General features: G+C 43.0%; 1 protein-coding gene across 3 annotated transcripts in view; it reads left to right on the top strand.

Moving 5' to 3' along the window:
- Positions 1 to 4,743: 4,743 nt before the first annotated feature.
- Positions 4,744 to 21,644, top strand: part of IQUB (IQ motif and ubiquitin domain containing) — an 83,957-nt gene continuing 67,056 nt past the window's right edge. The window contains exon 1 of one of the 3 annotated variants that reach the window (XM_073619784.1): positions 4,744 to 4,765. The gene's annotated coding sequence lies outside the window, so the exon portion shown is untranslated. Of the gene's footprint in view, positions 4,766 to 17,920; positions 18,033 to 18,140; positions 18,161 to 21,644 lie in introns of those variants that run through there. The other 2 variants (XM_073619783.1, XM_073619785.1) reach the window with 2 other exon arrangements.

Raw genomic sequence — 21,644 nt, forward strand, 5'->3', positions numbered from 1 at the left:
GCTGTTTTACCTGACAAAGTTTGTAAGATTTACACAGCCCTGACAGACTGCTTAGCCAGGTTAAAGCATATTGAAACCATTGATTTAGTCCCTTTTGGTCTAGTAAATACACAGTTGGAAATGTTTTGTTATATCTGTTCTATAATCTCTGCTGAACTGAAATCCCAAGCAGTGTTATCAGCCCTACCTAGTTTACTTCTGTGGACTACAGAATACCTCCCTAGAGATGAGAAGACTGACCCCTAATGCAGCCCATCCTTCTCCAGTCTTTCTGCATAGAGCATTACAAGAGGCTGATATCAAAGCAAATTCAGGAGCTTAAACTGTGCTTTAAAGAATCAATTTCATGATTTTTTTTATATATATATATATATATATATATATATATATATACATACACACACACACAATATATCTGCAATAATTGGTGTTTTTGTTTATATTTGCCTGGAGTTCAGCTGGAAGAGGAAGAGTTTTTCTTTTTTTATGGGATTCATATTTATGCCGCGTAGCTGTAAGGCATTATTCACACTTGTCTATTTTCCTGCAGTAAAATGCATTGGTTTAACTTCCTAAAAATACATTTCAATTAACAATCCTATTTAGTCCTGTGTGACTAATTGACACAGCTGCACTGCAGTGCAGTTTTAAATATCGGACATGTGCCATTTTTGTACATTTCTGTACATTGAATGGTAGGTACTCCCTCACCCTGCACAATGCTTGAGCAAAGACATAGGCAAAAAATGCACAAAAATGCATGCAGTGGAACAAATAAAAAGACCCTTGTGCATCACCCCTACTGCAGCCATCAGTGGTGCAGACCCCAAGCATTAGGAAACACTGTTCTTACTACGGGGAGGCTGAAGCTCAACCCTGAGAATTGCTTTTAAGGGGTATCTAGACCTAAAAAAAAAAATAAAATTGAATCTATTGAAGCTTATTCTCTGTAGATGAGATGCCTGCATTAGTTTTATTTTTATTTTCATCTAGTGATCCTGCAGCTAACACACTTCCTGTCCTAAGTTGACAACAGGTACTCACTGTATCTATGTAGGTAGCCATGGATGTCACCCAGGCTGGACTGCAAACATGTCTCCCTCTCCATCTTCATTAAATGAGAGGTGGATAGATTAGTTTTACAGAACAAAGATAACATCCAGCTCAGCTCACAGAAAATGACACGGCCATTGCATTTCTGGCAAGATCAACAGGTATTTTTTTAGTCTGAAAAATGGATACCAGTGCAGCCACCGTATCTAAAGGCTGGTAAACTATTAGATGTGTGTTCTTGGGTCTAGGTATCCATTCATACTTCCCAACTGACCCTCATGTGAAGGGACTGTCCCTTGTTTACAAACCAAATCCTTTCCTTCTTTCTTCCTTAGTTGTCCCCCTTTTGTTCTGACGTACAGAAGTCTATGAAGATGTACTATTTAACTACCAAAAGTGCTGTTCTGCACTAAAACCTTCAACCTTTTGCTTACCTATCTTGTTTGCTGCTTTTAAAAGCATAGCAAAATTGGTAATGGTGGAGCCCTAATAACTCAATAGGGCACCATCCTTTCTCAAATCAACCAGAGATCTCCCACCCACATCTCCACCAGAATGGTGGGAGGGGAGAGAGGAATATAATGGGACCTTACGTGTGTCACCAAAGAGTGCAAACAATATCTGTAAAACAAAAAAATATTTTATTTACAAATACTATAACATATTATAAAATAAGTGCCATACAGTACATATTTCCACAGATATATCAATGGATGTAAAAACGCTTCCTCAGGATCCAGGCCACTTGATACTACATTCATAGATCTATCTGTGGAAATATGTGTGGCACTTATGTTATGTATTTTTTATATTTGTTTTGGATTAAATTTTTGAGTGAAAAAATAATGAATATACAGTTCAAAAGAATTTGTGCAGGAAGTGAATCTTGTATAGTAGATATGTAGAAAGTCCAAAAGCCGATTAGACAGGTATTCCACCACCAAAAAGTAATGCAGAGCCTTCTGTGGCACCCCACACCCCGCAGTCGGGGACGCTTACCAGATGGTAGGAACCACCTATCGCTAGAATGGTCAGGCAGGCAGAACAACCTCTACAGGGTATTGAAAACCAGGAAGCCTCATGACTCTCTGGTGGTATGATGAATCCTCAAATGTGGTCACATTCACAGTGGGATATCCAAGCCAGCCAAATCCGGGAGGTAGACCATACAAATAGAGAGCTCCAATAGAGTAATACTGTTTATGTAATATTTATTGAAAAGAAGAGACAAATGGCTACTTACAATGGCTAAAACCAATAGAGCAGGAAGTAAAAATGTCTGCTGGCAAACATGAAATCTATCAACTGCACTTCCGGGGTCACGTGGGGCGCGATGGCATCAGCGCGTTGCTCCACGCAGCATGTTTAGTGGCACGTGGCATCTTCCTGTGGCACGGGTGACGTACTGAGCCACTGCTATAAGTACCAATGTGAAATGACCAAGCCTCTTTTCCACACAGCGGCCATATTAAGCTAATTCAAGCCTCCTTCCCATTCACCACTATATTAGCAACTACGCCTCGGTTTCAGATATGAACTGAATAAACCAGACCATCTTATCAAATTGTGGTTGTACTTAACTACTATCAAAAATAAAAATTTCGAAAAAAGAGCATCTGGAACAGATACCCTATTATAGGGACTACTGATGGACATTGAAAAGAAGTCCCAAAAATCTCAACAAATGCCTAAATATAAGGCAAGGGGGACACTGAGGACCTCTAGTGGATATCTGAAATTTAAGTAAAGGATATCTTAAAATTTAGTGACTGGGGGGAAAACTCCAAATGTGTCTAATAACATAAATTATGGCAAAAAAAAACCTGATATTATAGCTCCCCTATCCAAATTGGTAACAGTAATAATAATCTCAAAGAGAATGAATATATTCAACAAAAATTGCATAAAGACGAATGAAGCCTCAAAATGGAATAAACTACAATAACAACTAGCAGAGAAAAGGTAGTATATAGGAGAGTTTGATGCATTATAAAAATGCATCAAGCATTATCGATATTTGTAAATAAAATATTTTGTGTTTTACATATATTGTTTGCACTCTTTGGTGACACATGTAAAGTCCCACTGTATTCCTCTCTTCCCTCCCACCATTCTGGCGGAGTTGTGGGTGGGAGTTTTGAAAAGCCAGTATAAAGGAAAAGTAATGTTTGAAAATCTGGATTTAGCCAATTATTTTTGACATATAAATTCTTAATGGTCTAAATAAGGGGGGGTGTGGCAGCGATACAGTATGTCCATTGACTAAAATATTGTGCTCAATATACTCATGGTGGCTTCACACTGCCCCACTGCGCTTTTTCTTTGTGTGGGTTAGCTGTGTTTTCTCTTAGTCTTCCATAAGGACCTGCAGTTTTGGTATTGTTTCAGAAAGCGCGCCAAAGATGCATCATTCAGGAGTTTTGGAGCAACTTTCTGAAACTGCACCAAAACCGCAGCACCTAATAGAAGTCTATGTGAAAGTGCAGCTAACCCACATGAAAACCGTGAGTTATTTGTACTTTAGAAAAAGCGTGGCTGTACAGTATGAAGCTGCCCTTAGGTTGCACATTGATGGACGAAGGACTCTCTTATTGTTAACATGCAGAAAGGCTGACAGAGGTTGTGGTTAAGATGGCGCAGGAAGCCTCCTTTAATACACAAATTATTTCCTACTGTCTGTGAACTTAGTTGGCACTTTGAAATAGAGGAAGGTATCATAATTCAGATGTGGTGGCAGTGTGCAGTGCTGCAGAGTTATTGAAAAGAAATACACTGTGTTACTTGGACACTGGGCAGTTTCCAGCTGTTCTCTTGACTAAACTCCCTCCCAGTAACTACACTAATTTCCCCAGCCATCAATACTTTAAGACTCTAGCTATGCATATGATAAACATGGCCGGAATGTGTTTTCCTGTCCACTGGTGATCAAAACAAATACCCATGCTGGTGAAATGCCTCTCCTGTTTTAACAAAGTGGCAGAAATAGAATTGCTAATCCATATTACACAAGACAGACTGATTCAATGCACCACAGTTTGAGCCAGCTGGCTCTACTACAAATCCACAGCAGAATATAAGACTGTCTCGACTCCTTTGCTCTGAGAGGGTCTTGGTTAACCATGTGGCAGAGACAGCATAACTCACTGACCTGGACCAGTTGTATACACCTTTGTTAATAGCAACACCACAAAGCCTCCAGGACTGGTAGAGGCTTTACTTGGAGACAGGCCTCTTGTGTGCAACCTTTTGTACCCCCTAAACCAATAACTGTGCCCGCCACTTTTAGTTCCCTCTTGCCAAGTTTCTATATTTAAATTCCTCAGCTTTTCCCCTCCTATCTGCCAGACTATGCGTTTACCCTCTCTCCATATTCTTCTTCTCCATAGTCGTCTCCTCCTTCTTAATGAATTCCTCATTCTCTCTACTCCTCGCCCACCCCTCTCCTTTTTGATTAATTATTTTTTAGCCCCATTATCCCCTTCCTTTGTCCCCAGTAGTCCAAGTACATACAGGTCTGGGTGTAACCCCCTGGAGTTCAGCTTTATCCTCTACTTTTTCCAGGGGGTGGGGGAAACCGAATGCTGCAGAGTGGCACCCTTTATTCTCCTATGAGTCTGGAAAAGAGGTAGAGCCATGACACCCTGGGCTCACAAGCAATGGGTTGAATGACAGTGGGTATCGAATACCATTGAAGAGGACCAGCGCTGAAATGGTGAGCAGGTAAATCTGTAGGGAACAGAGCTGAAGATGAGGTTGAATAGTGCAGCTGGAGCTGCTTTAGATTTTTAAAGAGGTTTAAGAACAGATAGTCCATTATTTGTCTGCTGTAAATAATTCAACCAGAACCTTTCAAAGAATACTCCTGCTGTTCACTAGAGACTTGTAAAATGCCAGGGTAGCTGTGAGATGACATTAGATGATTATTTTCTCAGGTTTGCTGAGCTTGTTGCAGTGCATTTAATGCTATTTTGATTGTTCGTAGATATTTCTTTATGCGTTGAGTAAGGACACACTCCTGGCACTCTCCAGCAATCTGGTATTCAGTTGTGTATTGTGTTTTTTAATTAGTCCTTAAGATGCTTGTAATCTTAAGATAAAACAAACAACTGTCATTAAACATTACATGAAATGAGCAGCTTTCATAGTGATTCCATCTACAGAGGTATTTGCAAAATGAATTACAAATTGTGCCATCTATCTATTTAATGCTCAACTACATCAGGTATTGAGAAAAATATGCAGGATGCCATTCGTGACCACTCCTAAAAATACTAGCTTTCAGGCTGATCATCTAGCTTTAGACTCGGTTCACATATGAGCCACATGCGATTCACAGCAGGGGTCCGGTGCGTGCTGGTTCACCATTTCAGGTCCGATCTCAGCCCGAATTTTGGGCTGTATTTGGACCCGAAAGGGACCAAAAGACACACAGGACCCCTTGCGGAGATATGTGAACCGGATCCATAGAGAGCCAGTCAAAATCTCCTGCTATTGCAAATTGGATGCGGGGATCCCGCACCTAATTGTGTGAACACAGCCTTAAAGCGGTATTACAACCAAAAAATAAAAATGTGTATATTTTGCAACTCACTATGACTTAAATGTGGTGGCTACATTAGTTTTCATCTGTAGGCTTTTTTCTCTCATTTTTTCCTAGTGATGCAGCCAGTGTGTTTTTTTTCATCTTTCTTTAACAGACAGAGCTGTGCAGCAAAAATGGCGAAGGAATTTAATTTAAAAAAAATTATAAAAAATCCCGCTATTAAGTATCACAAAAGACAAAAAATATATCACACCATAGAGAGATAAGTAGAGCTGGTACCACCTATATGTGCAATCACTATACACATAAAAAAAACAATCAGATAAAAGTGAAGCACTCCACACTACAAACATGAAAACAAACACAATAATGCAAATAAAAATAAGTCCTAAATAAAGTAAAATGGCAAAGGGTTGAGGCAAATTATTTAACACTGACAGAGGCGCATACATTGGTCAGCTTTTATTTGTTTACTGAATGTTAAACCTTTAGGCTCCATGAAGCGGGATCTGCTTGCTCAGTGCTGGATCTGTCCGCTGATCCCTGCTTGGCAGGTGGATAATAAGGATGAGCTCAGGCGTGTTCGCAAACAGCACGTGCCGAGCCCGCCAGGAAGCCGGCACTGCACAGCGCTAATCACAGGCAGTGAGACATCTCCCGATCTCTAAAAAATAAATAAAAATGGGAAAAAAACACGCTAGAAAACTTAAACATAAAAAAAGGATCACAAAACTATAGCTGCACAAATAAACACCAATATCTGTGTAAAGTAAACTAAAAAATCTAAATAAGTGCGCTTACAGCCTGTATACAAAGACTAGTGACATTAATCGAATAAAAAATGGATTGATTGAACGTGCATGAATAAAAGTGCAATAAAATAAATGACATGAGAAGAGTGTGCACTTGTGTGCAAAAACACACATATCCACAATTCAAATACAACATATACTGAATGAGTGATCACTTCAGACTATCACTAAACAGAGTGAAATTCATCAGTGGTGAAAATACGTAAAAGTAGTGATTTTAGTCCATAAACTGAAGAGCAAAAAAGTTCCATGAGTGTGTATCAACTTCATAAAAGTAGGGAAACACATCCACATTCCATCCCGCCGTACCCCATATAGGTGAAGGGAGAAGAGAGGAGTATAAAGATGTGACTCTTTGTTGAAATAAATCCAAAGAAATGCTGAAGGTGGACCCTTACCCTGAATGGTGGACCTCCCTATTAGCAAGGTCTGACAAGCAAGCAGATTTTGCCCTCTGCGGGGACCGTGAAGTGGTGGCGTCCAACACAGCTGATGTGTCCAACTCCTCCAACCCGGCGTTATCCAAATCGTCCACCTTTTTGTTGCTGTTCTGAACAAAACCCTTTCGTTATGTCCTGATTCCTGGCAGGGCTCAGATCTCCCGATCTCTGCAGCCACGCATCGGGAAATGTCTCACTGCTTGTGATTACCGTTCCGCAGTGCCAACTTCCTGGCGGGCTCGACACGTGCAGCATGCGAACATCCCGGAGCTCATCCTTAGTGGATAATAGGTCCGTGTCTGCTATACAGAGCAGACACAAACACAGCCTGCACAAATCTATGGGGCAGTCGAATAGAAACAGAACTCCTGTCCCCCATCCATCTGTTTTTGGTGGACAGGATCAGATTGGATGGCGGCAGGTGTCAGCAAACGTGTCTGCTGATATCCGCCACTCCATAGTAGACTGAAATTCCGATCGGGTCCACCTGAAAAACTGACAGATGGACCTGATTGGATCGCCTGTGTGAAAGGGGTCTTATACCACAAGAGAAAACAATTGTTGCTGTATTTGCTTTAAAAGTGTTAGCTGCAATTCAACTTTTATTTGTTCACATTTAAATAGGAACTTTACTCATTTCCACTCCAGCAAGAGTGTCCCAAAGCTCTCTCTTGCCAGCCACTGACATCTTTGGCTGATATTATTGGATTGGAGAATTGTTTAGTTTTCAATAGATGAACATTGTTTATTGTTGGACAGAAATCCACCCAACTTTTTTAAATTGTTATCAACTTTTTTTTTTTTTTGTACTTTGCTGACCAACAATAGATGGTGGTGGATATGAGAAATATATCAAGGGGATCACCAACCAGCATGCTATGACCAGGGCTGGTGCTACCACTAGGCAAGTGCCTAGGGCGCACTGCTGCCTAGGGCACCTGGCCACTGGTGTTCCTACTCTCTTTTCTCTGCAGCAAGCAACTAAGTCTCACCATCAGCAGGCAGCCGCCGCTCCGTTCACACATAGTGTCAGAGGCGCAGCGGGGGTGGAGGATTGTGTCTGTGTCCCCAAACTAATGGAAGCAAGCAAACATTCTTAGATGGGCACTGGTAGGCTCAATTTGATGGGCGCTTCATTAAAAAGGTGGGGTATACATGGGCAGGGCAAAGGGGTGGAGTCAGGGGTCGAGCAGCAAAATGAGGTTTCACCTAGGGTGTCAAAAATTCTTGCCCCAGTCCTGGCTATGACATGGCATGTAGATACATCTGGTTTGCAACTCTGTATTCACACACGTTCATCATCCCAATCAACAAATCTATAGCCCTGCCAATATCGCCATTGGTATATGCCGCTGTGGCCCCTTGTAGTCCATTTACAACACCCATTTGTCGGTGGCTCACATTGACATTGGTTTGAGTGGGTTGGACCATGGGTTCACTTGCAGATGGTCGAACCAGGCGAATAAGCAGGCAGACTTACTTTAATTACATATATTTAGCCATTCAGCCTACAGATCACTTCACACAGATAACTGATACAACTGGACCTGTTACCATCAGAAGGGGGAGCACATTCAATGGAGTGGGAGATAGAGAAGTGGCAGCGATTTTGGGGGCCAGGATCTGGGAAGATCAGAGTGGGTTGTGTTGGGTGGGGGGCCAGGGGGAAGGGGTATATGGGGGGTAGGGGTTTCCCATCTTCGCCATGATTGCTTTTTACACGTGTAGTAAAAAACCCCGAAGGAGCCGCTGTTTTAAATTGGGTTGTTGCCGTTACTCCTTACCTGTAATTTCACCACCTTAGGAACTTAAAATCTATATTAAGCCTTGTGTCCACCAACAAATGCACCAGTCACTTTGTTCTGTTTCCAATGCTTTATTGCAAAACTTGAAAGGAAGTAGCAGTGAAGAGGTAGAAAGGGAGTTGCAGAAGAATTCAAATACCTTTTTCAGATCACTAAAGAATTTAAGATCTTGCAGACTAACACACCTTCAGTCTAAAGATCTTTGCCCACATGGATAGGTCTCTCTCACTGACCTAGCAGCAGAATGGCACACGGACAAAAAGTCTCTGCCACAGACTTTAAAGAAACAAAATGGCTGTACGATCCTCTGCCACAGGACTTAGTCATGGTTGTACAATCCTCTGCCACAAAATTGTAGTATTAGATGAACAGCAACACAGTACCAGAACCTTTAAGCCGACCCAGCAGTACTGTACGGTAAGTTAGTTAGGATGCATCCTCCAGTTGAGTCACCAGGCCTTTCTTGAGATACCAGCATTCCGCTCGGTCCTCTCCAAGACGAGTCCTCCCCTGGGTCTTTTCAATTGCTTGGCCTCTTCCTGCAGGACAGACAGCACAGGACCACCTCTAAACCAAAAGGTCCCAGACGACAACTGGGCCTACTTGTAGTAACATATCCTCGGGCCAGCATGGTCCCGAGACAGAAAAGAAGCTGTCACATACCTTAGGCCAGGAGGGCCAGGTGGTAAAAGAGACCCAAAAATGGCGTCTGCCCCTTAAGTACTCTTTCCCAGAATGCACAGTGGTGGACCACCTCTGCTGAGTTACTTCTGAGAAAGAAGAGCACTCAATACACTTCAGCCTGTTGCTTTCCAAGACTGGCCTGTAGTGACAAGACACCTACAGACAACAATGTGGAACTACATGCAACACAGCCAATGCTGGAACAGAAGCTAATTTAGCCATGGATTAAATCTGAACTATATACAGAACAGATAACCCCCTAAATTTACATATAAGCGCCTGATCAACAGGAGCAGGGCGCTACACACGTATGTCCAATAAATAAATTTTTGTATTGATATCGATAGCCTTTGTAGGTGCATTTTTTCCTTTGGTGTTTTTTTGGCATGTATATTTTGGAAGCATCTCCCCTCGTTTAATAGGGTATAGGCAACCTTTTTCACAACACTCCAAGGATCCATACAATTGTGTTTTTTTTTCCACTAGAATTACCATCCCCTGATATAGTAAGTTTTGACATTTAGAAGAGCTCCTTGTTTGTCACTAGAGCAAATCATTCCTTTTGGCACAATTCAAGACTTGAAGGATGACTAATTGTCCAAATATGGCCTGCTTGTCCTGAGGATCTGAGACCAAAGCTGTAGACTCGTGTTAAAAGAGGAGCAACCAAGTATTAATAAGATACAGTAGGTATGGGTGGCAAAATCTCAAAGTTTATTGATCAAAGAAATCTGCACCACCAGACCACTCTTTAGTTAATGTACAGTGGCTAACATTAAAGTGTAACTACTACACTCCAAATATGAAACAAAAAAATATGTGACAGTGCTGACATCTCAAAAAGGCCAGAAAGAATATTGTCTTCCTGAAGTGGAGCTCTTTGCTGACCTTTTAATTGAGGACTTTCTCTTTCTAGTTCCTGGACCCCCAAATAGGACTGCTGGAGTGAACCTCTTTTTGGAGTGATTTAAATATCGTGGTTTTCTTTACCACGATACCACGATTACTCTGAGGCATTTACCACGATTACTCTGAGGCAGGAGGTCAGACTAAACACAATCCCAGCTCTTTGCTATCAATTGAAGCTTGTCCTACGAGAAAGATCGCAATTCCATCTCTTATAATGCAGACAGGCTCTCTCACTTGTCAAAAATATTCTTTAGGATAGAATTAATGTTCTCTATCCAGCTTTCCATTGCATTGGGAGAGAGGCAAGGGTTAAAGTGGTTGTAAACCCTTCTATATACCCAGTGAAGGGACTATCCTCAGGTGATACACAGAGATGACACAAATCCTCCTACATAAGTTGTACTTGTTTATCTGCGGTATTCTCTTCTCTACATCCATTCAAAGTGCAGAGTTTATAAAGCGTGTCTAGCCTGTCATAAAAAAGGGGGCGGAGAGCTAGAGTTACACTCTGCAGAGCTCACTGAAGTATGGGGAGCGGATTGGAGGGAAGAGACACACCCCCTTCACACGGCTCAAGCTCACAGGAACAGAGCTGAGGCTGTCAATCACAAGCTGTGCCCTCCCCGTCACCATTTTTCTCTTGGTGTCAAGAAAACTTGGCAGAAATTAGTCATGCTGATAGAAATTTTGTGAATGATTAGTGCGCTATTTTCAAAAAACAAAATAAAATGAAATATCGCAGTGCAACTTAAATACCTTAATACATATAGTGTAAATGTGCATGTCAGAGATACACATGCATATAATGGGTTAAATGAACACCTCCATGTGTAACTTTAAATAAAACAAATATAAATGTTGATCTCATAAAATGCTTGCTGGTGAAATATTGGATTCAAAAATTCCACTGCTGTTGGATAATAAAGAGATCTTGGTACAGGAAATATTAATATAAGAGAAACTCTGTGAAACTGCACATACATATGCCGATCAGGTCTTTCAATCAGTGGTTTAGATAGTGAAAAAGACATCCACCTTTCAAGTTCCTCATTCGCTTCTAAAGTATCCTTCTCTCACTCTCCACGATTAGACCGCTGTTACTGTTGTCCCAAGCTATTAATCTCGAACGATAAACTCATCGCGCAACACTGTGGCAAACAAGCTATTCAGATAAGTGTCAACAAGTTCACTCAGATGTATCCAGCTGAAACTGAGCGTGTTTAATCAGTCAGGCTCGTAAGCTCAAGCATGCTTGTCCTCACTTAACCTCCGTGCTGTTCCAAGCATCGGAGTGACATCACTGGCTCCTCCTCCCGACGCGTTGCGTTACAGGTCACATGACTTTCTCAAGTGAATCTGGCCTTGTGACAGTCGTGGAGGATTTTTTATAGCCCCGCGGAGCATCAAGGTTGCCATAGTGACATGGGATTCATAGTGACATCATTTTATTACACGCTCCAGATTGGCACGATGAAGCTTACTAATACTGTTTAATAATTGCATAGTATAAATATCAACCCAAGTGGGTAACATATGATCATGAATTGCCATTAGATTGTTACATTGGGTGTTACATTGCCAGATTCCCTTGAGAAAGTCACGTGACCTGTGACACAACGCGTCAGCAGGAGGAGCCAGTGACATCACTCCGATGCTCGGAACAGCACGGAGGTTAAGTGAGGAGAAGCATGCTTGAGCTTACGAGCCTGACTTATTAAACACGCTCGGTTTCAGCTGGATACATGTGAGTGAACTTGTTGCATAGACATCTGTGCATGAAGCCGAACAGATGTCTTCAAAGTCGCACTGACATGCAGCTTTGAAATTGTGTGATTTCAGATGAAGTACGATTTCAAAGCCACATTCAATGTGCTCTTCACAAAGACAAGTACACATTGTAGAGGGATGGGCTTTGTTCATATTTCATGTATAGGGAAGATGGTCGACTGGCTTCAGAAGGATCTGAAACTGGTTGACTAGTTCAGGAAGGAAAACTGGATGTTGCTAGAGTTAGATGATCCCTGTACACGGTGAGTGGAAACATCTTTAGGCCCCTTTCACATGGCAAGCTCGCTCGGATCCACCTGTCCGTTTTTCAGGCGGATCCAAGCGGGCCATCTATTGACTTCTATGGGGAAACGGATGTCAGCGGAGATGTGTCCACTATAACCATCCGATCCGCTAAAATCAGACGTATGGCGATACATCTGCCATCTGTCTTGGCGGATCGGATAAGATCTCATGAAAACGGACATGCTGTCCGTTTTCGTCCGATCTCTCCATAGAAATCAGCGGCGCTCTGACAGTCCCCTCCCCGCTCAGTGACCTGTCATCCGCCGGCTCAGTAAAGATCAACAGCGAGCTCCCGCTAAACTGGCGGACTCTGCTAAACGGATCCGCTTTGTTTGAATGAGGCCTGAGTGTCTTCTTAACCACTTGTGCAATGAGTGTGACAACCCGTTGGTTGTCATTTTCTTACTCACTGGCTGCTTGAACAAAGCAGTATTCATACAGAGTTTTGCTTGCCAAGGCATGAGCACCAGTTTAGGATGCACATGATGCATGTAGCTCCAGAGGGACTTAAAGCGGTAGTCATTTTTTAAAAATACATGGGCTTGGATGAAGTGGAGAGGGATTAGAACACTTGGCAGTTTTTATTGTTGCCTGTGCCCCTGTTAAAGTGGAGTTCCACCCAAAAGTGGAACTTCGACTTATCTGTCTCCTCTCCCTCTCCGGTACCACATTTGGCACCTTTTGGGGGGAGCAGATACATGTTTTTGACAGGTACTCTGTCCCCATTTCTGTTGGACCTCGCCGCGGCGAGGTACGTCAGAAGTTCCTCCCCTCCTTCTCCCTCCTCCTTCCCCTGCTGCCGAGCCAGTAAGAGAGCGCAGTAGGGACCGGGCCATGAAGCCGCAAGGCTTCACTGCCAGGTACCCTTACAGGCATTGGCGGCGGCAGCACCCGACAGCAGATAGAAACATCGCCTGTGGTGCCAACATCGCTGGACTCCAGGACGGGTAAGTGTCCTAACATTAAAAGTCAGCAGCTACAGTATGCCCGCTCGTGGAATGGCGACAAACTTTGACCCTTAAAAATCCCCATAGGCATCGCTTGAGAATTTCTAAAGGTTACCAGTTTTGAGTTACAGAGGAGGTGTTTTGCTAGAATTATTGCTCTCGCTCTAATGATCGCAGTAATACCTCACATGTGTGGTTTGCACACCTTTTTTATATGCAGGCTCGACTTGCGTATGCGTTCACTTCTGGGCACTTTACATTTTTTTTTATTTTTTTTTTTTTCTTATTTATTTTACTTTTTATTTTTTATTTTTACACTGTCCATTAAAAAAAAAAAAAAAAGGGTCACTTTTATTCCTATTACAAGGAATGTAAACATCCCTTGTAATAGAAAAAAGCATGACAGGACCTCTTAAATATGAGATCTGGGGTCAAAAAGACCTCAGATCTCATATTTACACTTAAAGTGGTTGTAAACTCTTTACAACAACTTTATGCTACAGGAAAGCCTATAATAAGGCTTACCTGTAGCTACTCAGGATATCTCCTAAACCTGAACGGTTTAGGAGATATCCCTGTCCCCTGCATGTGCCGATGACATTGGCACATGCGCACTGGGGCAAACTGAAGCAACGTCACGTATGTGCTGTTGCTTCAGTCTGTGTGCCGTTACCGGCGGCTCCAGCACGCATGCACGGGAATGATGTCAGCGCCGGAGACACGATACCCGGAAGTAACCCCCGGGAGAGATGTCACCGGCCAGAGGAGGAGATGAGGACGGCTGCGGGGGCTTCGTTAAGTAATTCATAATGAGCTAGTATGCTATGCATACTAGCTCATTATGCCTTTGTCTTGCAAGGTTTTTTAACTTTTATTTTTTTACCAGAGTTTACAACCACTTTAAATGCAATAAAGAAAAAAAACATATTTTTTTTTTCCAATTAAAAAAAAAATTCCCCTTTAAGACCATTGGGCAGAAGTGACATTTATGTCGCTTCCGTCATCCAATGTTATTGAGCCGAGCGAGGGCCATCTTTCCCTCACTCGGCTCCATGTTTCAGAGGGGAGAGGACCCGATCGTCTCCGCCGCTACTGACGGCTCGGGTAAGCGGCGGAGACCACTGGGGAGGGGGGCCCTCTCCCGCGCCCGATAAAAGTGATCTTGGGGTGAATCCGCTGCAGAGACCACTTTTATCTGAAAGCGGACTGCCCGCAGTTTAAAAGGTTACTGGGGTTATGGCAGCAGATAGCCGGTATTTAACCTCAAACAGCCGACGTACAATGACAGTGGGCAGTTCGCAAGTGGTTAAGCAGATTCACCCTCTCTTTTTGTCCTGTTTACTATTATCACTGAAAGTAAAAGCAAAAGAAAATCCCCAATTTTGGGTTGTCCCCAGAAAAGTAATAAAGGGGAAATCTTCCAATGGGGACACTAGTTCTTGTAACCTGGGGGTCCCCAAGGAATTCCCTTTTATTTAAGGGATTTCCTCTCACTTCTTGTTTTGCCTATGAGACAGGATGTGAAGGGAAATCTCCACAATGAGACACAGATGGCGAAAAAAATGTAACAGAGGTTATAACCCTCCCAATACTCTATCCAAAATTGAAAAAGAACGTTTTGCCTATAGTTCTACTTTAAGTTATAATGTACTAGTGTACACCGCATACTAGTACATTATGACAGACTTACCTGTAAATGTAGCCATCCAGTGCTGTGCTTGTCACCGCTCCCCTTGGTCCTCGGCGCATCCATCTTAGCCCAGTCTTTTTCCAGATTCTCTCATTTCAACTGCTTCATAGGCCGGGCTGCAGTGATGTCACTCCTGCGCAAGTCACATCGCTGCGGCACACAGAGCAGGCCTCAAATCACATTATCGCTGACAGATGGGGGGGGGGTGCATTTATGGCAGAAGAGACCACTAGACCACAAAATGCCGTAAAAATGCATAGGTGTGAATCAGGCCTTAATGACCCTTACCTTCTTGCTTCCTTTTTTTTTTTTTTTTTTATAGGTTTAATTTTTAAATTGCCAAATTCTAGTTTTATAATATTGTGACCCCCATTAAGTGCTTCAGCCTCGGAAGATTTTACCCCCTTCCTGACCAGAGTGATTCGGCACAGCGTCGCTTTAACTGACAATTGCGCGGTCGCGTGACGCTGTACCCAAACAAAATTGACGTCCTTTTTTTTCCCATAAATAGAGCTTTCTTTTGGTGGTATTTGATCACCTCTGCGGTTTTTATTTTTTGCACTATAAACAAAAAAAGAGTGACAATTTTGAAAGAAAACATTATTTTTGAGTTTTTGCTATGATAAATATCCATAAAAAACAATTTTTTTCCTCAGTTTAGGCCGATATGTATTCTTCTACATATTTTTGGTAAAAAAAAATCGCAATAAGCTTATATTGATTGGTTTGTGCAAAAGTTATAGCGTCTACAAAATAGAGGATAGTTTTATGGCATTTTTATTATTAATTTTTTTTTTTTATTAGTAATGGCGGCGATCTGCGATTTTTATTGGGACTGCGACATTATGGCGGACATGTCGGACATTTTTTACACTATTTTGGGACCATTGTCATTTATATAGCAATCAGTGCTATAAAAATGCATTGATTACTGTGTAAATGGCACTGGCAGTGAAGGGGTTAACCACTAGGGGGCGATGAACGGGATAAGTGTGTCCTAGGGAGTGATTCTAACTGTGGGGGGGGGGGGGGATGGGCTACTAGTCACATGACAGCGATCACTGCTCCCGATGACAGAGAGCAGTGATCTCTGTCATGACACAAGCCAGAACAGGGAAGTGCCTTGTTTACATAGGGACTTCCCTGTTCTGAGGCTCCGTGACATGATCACCGGGAGACCGGCAGACATCGAGTCCACCGGTCCCACGGGCACGGTCACGCTGTACTCGGCGGGCGCGCCTGCTATCCCCGGCTCTTACAGGTACACCCATTTGCCCACCGCTGCCATTGTGCCGACGTATGTCGGCGTGAGGCGATCAGCAAGTGGTTAAACTCAATAAGCGAGTTTGACAGACATTCCCTCCTGTCAGACTCTGTGCCCTTAGCTAAAAGTGCCACATCCACAGCATGTATACAGCCCTGTTCAGCTGTATTGTTAGCATTTGGGGGGGTGATTGGGAGGCAGTAAAACCCATGCCTCCATCACCTGAAAAGAGCCCTAACAACTGGTTCACATTAGCCACAGCCCTTGCTGCCTCTTTGAAAAGTGATCTGCAGTGAATCGCTTTTGAGAGGGTGGCTGGAATGTGATATGTTGCTTCCTCGACACCCTTTTAACACTTGAAAACACGCAACACCTTGCTGCAACTGTGTACATTGCATGCATTTGCAGCATGTCTCCATTCACTTTAAACTGCCGTGTTCAGCAGTGGTAATGCCCGCCAAACGTGAAAGGGTTTATGTGTACAACTCCCTCTGGCTGCTGTGTTGGTTTAAGTGGGGTGGTAATAACGCATCTCAACTGACTGCTTTTTGCCACCTTCCCTGGCCGCAAGTGTGAGGCTAGGTTCACATCTGTGCATGCATATTTGCAGTGCGTTTTCTGTTTTTGATGTGTTTTGATGCTTCATGAGCTTTTTTTTTTTTTTTTTTTGTAGAAGGAGGTTGGTTGTTAAACACAAATCTCTACCAAAAGCGAATGTCCATGGGTTTTTGATGTGCTTCCCGTTAGTGATGCACCGAAATCTCAGCCACCTGAAAATGATCGGCCGAAAAATTTTCAGCGTTGTGCAGAAAGAAAAAAAGTGCCCATAATGACTGCTGAAAACGCCCATGATTTTACTGTGATTTTGCCGCAGTTTTAGCAGGCCGAATGTCAGGAGACATCTGCCGCTTCAAAAAAAAAAAAAAATGGCTGACATTCAGCCCGTAAGTATGTCAGTATGTCAGTCACTCAGTGTGTACCAGGCTTTATTGTATGTTTTTCATAGGTCATGTGACTCAAAATATGCATCAAAAACACAACACGGTTGCATTTATGTGTTCTTGCTGCATTTTCAATGCATTTTGATGGGGAGGTGCATTTTTGGTGCGGTTTGCCAAAAATGCAGCAAGCAGGATTTTTAACACCGTTTCAAAAGGTGCCGATAAAAAAAAAAATTTAATTAAAAAGTCGACCATAATACTAATACCATTATTTATAAAAAAAAAAAAAAAAAGATATATATTTTTTAAAAACCGTCAATTTTCGGTTTTGGCCTCGCGCCTCCTGAATTTTCGTTTTGGTGCGCTAGTACTTCCATGGAAGTTTATGAACCCGAAATCGCATAAAAATGACCCCACACCTCTTCCAAAAAATGCTTTCCAGGAAACTGCACAGATGTGAAGGAGGACCATAGGAAATTATGGTAAATCGATTATTGTAAATTCCTGCACTTCTGAAAATGCACACAGCTGTGAACCAATCCTGAGTGAGCCCTAACTAGAAGCTGATTGGTTACTCTCCAAATCTGCTCCAGTCTTAGTACATTCCCCTAACATGTGTGTGATGAGTATTGTTATGCCATGTGACACTATACTGTACACAGAGCCATGGAAGCCGCGATCGTGTATGATAGAAGTCTCGGGACTTCAATCCGCTTTGATGATGATCACACACGGCGCTGTACAATCCTACACCACACATGGGCGGAGTCTTCTCCCGGGAGCCGCCCGCCTGTCACTGGAGAGACCTGTCCCCGCCCCCTGTTCCCCTGGAGACGCCGGTGACAACACATCAGCCTGGACTGTGATCTCGGTAAGAGGGGAATACTTGGGGCTCCGATGTACTGGGGGGACACTGCGACACACACTGGACGATATTCTCATCGACTGTCTAGGAGAATGTGAATGCTGATGATGCTGAATGGGGACTCTCAGCAGTAGGTAGGACACCATGGATGGATTGGGATCATTTCCACATAAAGACTCCATTTCAATGATGGCTTCATCATTCCATCTCCCAATTCAATGCAGAGGTCTGTTTACACCCCTGATATGTCATCAAAGCTCCAAAAAAAAAAAAAATGGAAAAAAATAATAAAACAAAAGTAAATAAAAACTACTGACACCAGTTGCAGAACTACCAGGGTCACAAAGGCTTGTGATCGGGCCCTGGCCGAGAGTCAGGGGAGCACTTTATGGTTTCTTGCACCGAGCCCTGGAGTTCCACCACCGTGGGGGCCCAGCGGAGGATCAAGGGGGGGGGGCTTTAAGGCCACTTTCACACAGGCGCTTTTCAGGTGTTTAAGCACTAAAAGTAGCACCTGAAAAGCGCACTCAAGCCACCCCAGTGTGAAAGCCCGATTACACACCGCTCCCAAAACGCCCTGCCCTAGGAAATCAATGTTGACCCCTTCTTTGGGGTTAAAAGCGCCCCGCTACCGCTCACACAGTGCCGGTAAATCGCGGCTTTACCGCTAGCGGGGATTGGGGTGGGCTTTATGGTTTCTTGCACCTGACCTTCAAAGTTCTAGTTATGCCTCTGGTAGAACTGAGGACAAAAATGTTTATTTTAGTTGCAGATAGATCATAGAGGGATTAGAACCTTTGTAAGGTTTTTATTACTGGCTGTTAAATGTGATTTTTTTTCATTATCTCATTACTTGCGGAAATACCTTTTATTAGGCTGGGTTTACACCTGAGCGTAAAGGGAATTGCATTTCTGCTTGAGTTGCGTTTTGGAGAATGAATTCATTTTTTCATTTAAAAGCGCTTGTCTGTGGTGGCCCTGAGTAGCCCAGCTCTGAGGAAGGGGTTGAGCCCCCGAAACGCATTAGCTTATACCTTGTGATGGTATATGGCACATGGTTCCACACTGTGTGTTTTTATGGCTCAGTTGAATTGCTGTTTGTGAGTACCCACCTTTTTATGAATTTTATTATTTATTAAATGTCTTTGGTAATGCACTAGGTGTGCGCGCCTTCCATTTTTTTCTCTTTTTCATAGGAGAGGTACAGCCAAATAAGCTTTGGCTGGACTTCTCCTTTAAGTGAGATGTGCTCAAACTGAAAAGTTTTTCCATTGTTCTGTAAAAATCAAAATGTGTTTAGTAACAAAATAGCAAATTATTCCAGGATGAATATCATAAAACCAAAGATAGTACAATGTCACAAAGTAAACTTATGTTGTTAAGATAAAGCTTCTGTATTAAACACTTCAGCTCTAGCACAATCTTTTTATTATTTTTTGCACGCATGTAAAAATCTGAGTTTTGGCCATAAAATGACTTAAAGTTATACTAAAATCATATTTTTTCCCTTTAAAAATAACAAACATGTTATACTTTCTTGCTCTGTGCAGTGGTTTTGCACTCCACCTCTTCTTGGGTCCCTTGCCGGTGCTCCTGGCCCCTTGCTGGCTCTGGTGCCCCCACAGCAGGCACAAGAGCCGAGCTGCAGCTCTGTGTGTTAATTCAGACACAAAGCCGTGGTTCCTCCCCCCCCTCTCCTCATTGGCTAAATTACTTTAATTGACAGCAGCGGGAGGCAATATGGCACTGGTGCTGTGTCTCAGCCAATCAGGAGGGAGAGTCCCGGACAGCCGAGGCACTCATGCAACATTGCTGGATCGAGATGGGGCTCAGATAAATATTAGGGGGGCTGAGGGGGTTGCTGCACACAGAAGGTTTTTATTATCATAATTAGGGATGAGCTTCGTGTTCGGCACTAACATCGTCTGTTCGGTCGTTCGCCGAATTGCGAACAATATGGGCCGTTCGCGCCAAATTCAAGCGACGCGTCACGGCCCATAATTCACTGCGGCATCGCAGTGCATTGCTGGCTGATGATTGGCCAAGCATGCACTATGACCCGCATGCTTGGCCAATCACAGCGCCGTCTGTACAGAGAGCTGTAATTGGCCAAAGCCATGGTGGCTTTGGCCAATTATGGCTCAGGGGGTTTAGTACACGCCCCACACTATATAAGCCCGCCTGCACGTCGGCCCTGTGTAGTGTGTTCCGGCATTGAGAGACAGAGACAGAGAGACAGTGTCATTTGATTTAAGTTAGATAGATTAGGCAGGACAGTCAGTCAGTTAGCTGCACTTACAGTGTATTGTGTATATATATGCATCCCAGGTATTGTGTGTGTGTGTGTGTGTATATATATATATATATATATATATATATATATATATATATATATATACACACACACATATATACACACTGTATTCAGATTAGCTTGATCCGTTCCTGTTACTGACAGGCAGGCAGGTGTTGTTACAGTATTTACAGCTACCTGAAGAAAATTGCTGGTGTTCTTCTGATCCTATTAGTACCAAAGTCAGGCAGCTACAGTATATACAGTGCGCAGTGTTCAGCTAAAGCTACAAGTTAGTGTAGTGCGACCTCTGCACAGTGTTCAGCTAAAGCTACAAGTTAGTGTAGTGCGACCTCTGCACAGTGTTCAGCTAAAACTACAAGTTAGTGTAGTGCGACCTCTGCACAGTGCTCAGCTAAAGCTACCTGTAGAAGATTGGTGGTGTTTTTCTGATCCTATCACTACCGCAAGCAGCTACATTATTTACACATTAGTGTAGTGTGTCCTCTGCACAGTGTTCAGCTAAAGCTACAAGTTAATGTAGTGCGACCTCTGCACAGTGTTCAGCTAAAGCTACAAGTTAGTGTAGTGCGACCTCTGCACAGTGTTCAGCTAAAGCTACAAGTTAGTGTAGTGCGACCTCTGCACGGTGCTCAGCTAAAGCTACAAGTTAGTGTAGTGCGACCTCTGCACAGTGTTCAGCTAAAGCTACCTGTAGAAGATTGGTGGTGTTTTTCTGATCCTATCACTACCGCAGGCAGCTACATTATTTAAACATTAGTGTAGTGCGTCCTCTGCACAGTGTTCAGCTAAAGCTACAAGTTAGTGTAGTGCCACCTCTGCACAGTGTTCAGCTAAAGCTACCTGTAGAAGATTGGTGGTGTTTTTCTGATCCTATCACTACCGCAGGCAGCTACATTATTTACACGTTAGTGTAGTGCGACCTCGGCACAGTGTTCAGCTAAAGCTACAAGTTAGTGTAGTGCGACCTCTGCACAGTGTTCAGCTAAAGCTACAAGTTAGTGTAGTGCGACCTCTGCACAGTTTTCAGCTAAAGTTACAAGTTAGTGTAGTGTCACCTCTGCACAGTGTTCAGCTAAAGCTACCTGTAGAAGATCGGTGGTGTTTTTCTGATCCTATCACTACCGCAAGCAGCTACATTATTTACACGTTAGTGTAGTGCGACCTCTACACAGTGTTCAGCTAAAGCTGCAAGTTAGTGTAGTGCGACCTCTGTACACTGTTCAGCTAAAGCTACAAGTTAGTGTAGTGCGACCTCTGCACAATGTTCAGCTAAAGCTACCTGTAGAAGATTGGTGGTGTTC

Source organism: Aquarana catesbeiana, linkage group LG03, assembly GCF_042186555.1.
Source record: "Aquarana catesbeiana isolate 2022-GZ linkage group LG03, ASM4218655v1, whole genome shotgun sequence".
Taxonomy (NCBI): Eukaryota; Metazoa; Chordata; class Amphibia; order Anura; family Ranidae; genus Aquarana; species Aquarana catesbeiana.